The sequence below is a fragment of the Pteropus vampyrus genome, unplaced genomic scaffold (genome assembly GCF_000151845.1).
Source record: "Pteropus vampyrus isolate Shadow unplaced genomic scaffold, Pvam_2.0 Scaffold1, whole genome shotgun sequence".
NCBI lineage: Eukaryota > Metazoa > Chordata > Mammalia > Chiroptera > Pteropodidae > Pteropus > Pteropus vampyrus.
This window is the reverse complement of record NW_011888782.1, coordinates 23,832,193-23,833,776: the sequence shown is the minus strand read 5'-3', so window position 1 is coordinate 23,833,776 and position 1,584 is coordinate 23,832,193.

Here is a 1,584-nt window from a genome sequence, read left to right as displayed (position 1 = left end):
CTGTCCTGGCTGCTGTGTCCCCAGCACCTAGTCCAGGACCTGGCATATAGTCATCCTCAGTGTGTGTTTAGTTGAAGGAATTAGTAATACAGGCAGAGAATGGAGACCTTCTCAGACAGAAGCATGGCAATGAGGAAGGATGGGCCATGCTGGGCGGGAGAAAGGATTTGAGTCTGGAAATGGGGGAATAAGACTGGAAAAATGGATCGTAAAGAAGCTTAAATGCCTGGCAAAGCTTATGGGACTTGACTCAGTAGGTAACGGAGAGACATGATGAAAGTTGCCTTTTGAATATCAAGATCGGTCAGGCCATAGTGTAGGGTTTGGGTTGGGGTGAGAGAAACTAGATTAATTTTCTCAGAACACTTTCTCTGCTTCTCTTTTATCTACAAGATAAAGTCAAGTATGAGGCAGTGAAAAGAACATGGGCTTTTAGCCAGCTAGACACTCAGGAGCTGTATGACCTTGGATCCTGCCCAGCACAGTGCCTGGCACATGGGAGTGCCCAGTGAGTAGGAGCCATAGCAGTCATCTCAAGTTGCTGAAGAGAAGGTGCTGGGGAAGCCAGTTAGGAAGAGGTGGTGGGCAGCAAATGGCCAGGGCGGGTGTGAGTGGAGGCTGTGAGACATGGATGGAGGACCCTGTGCTGCTGGGGTTTTCTCCAGAACAGTTCCCTGCAGCTGGGCTCTTACCTGGCTCCTTGCCACTCCCCAGTGGGCCCCTGTGGGGCCTCTGGATGGAGCTGGGAGTGGGGGGAGTTCAGAGGGCTGGAGGATTTAAGTGCTGTATGTTTCTCTCCCCTCTCTTCTGAAAGTGGATACTCTCTTGAGAATGGAGGTACCAACCACACTGCCTCCATGGAGGGTTCGCCCCCAGCATTGTGATTTTGTTCTGTAGGACTCTTATGTCTGGCTTGGTCGTTGTGGTAGGTTTTGGAGGTTGTCTAATGAAAGTGGGCCAGAGAGCGATATGTGGGGTGTAAGGAGAGCCTAAGATCGCTTACATCTCACATTATCCAGACTTGAATGGTTTATTTGCCCCCATCCTCTTCCTTTTTTTTGCACTCATGGTCATCTGGCATCTTAGTGGAAGAGCGGGGAGGAACACAATGCCCACCCATTGCTGGGCTGCACTGTTCCTCCTGCCTGGCCCATTTTGAAGCACTGACGGGAGCCTCTGGCTGCCCATTTGTTGTGTAGTGAGAATTATGACACATCTGGTACATTTATAGAGGCCTTTAGAGTTTGCAAAACATTTCCACATATTTCAATTCTGTATAGTCTCATTAACTGGGTGAGATAAGCTGATTAAGTACTGTTCTCCTAGAGAAGGATGGGTGGTGGACAGAGGGGTAGGAGGAGATAGACCATTAGACAAGAGTGGGGGTGTGGCCTGGAAGGTGGGGGGATAGACCGACAGGTTGGGACACAGTAATATTCTCAGTGGCTCACCTGAATTTTTAAGCAGCCAGATTGGCAGGTGCTATTTTCTGAAATAGTAACACCAGCCATTTTCCTGGGGTGTCGGTGAAACTTGCTCTTTAGCTTCCTGAAGGCCTAAGTAGGGAAGCAGGGGTGTCCGGCT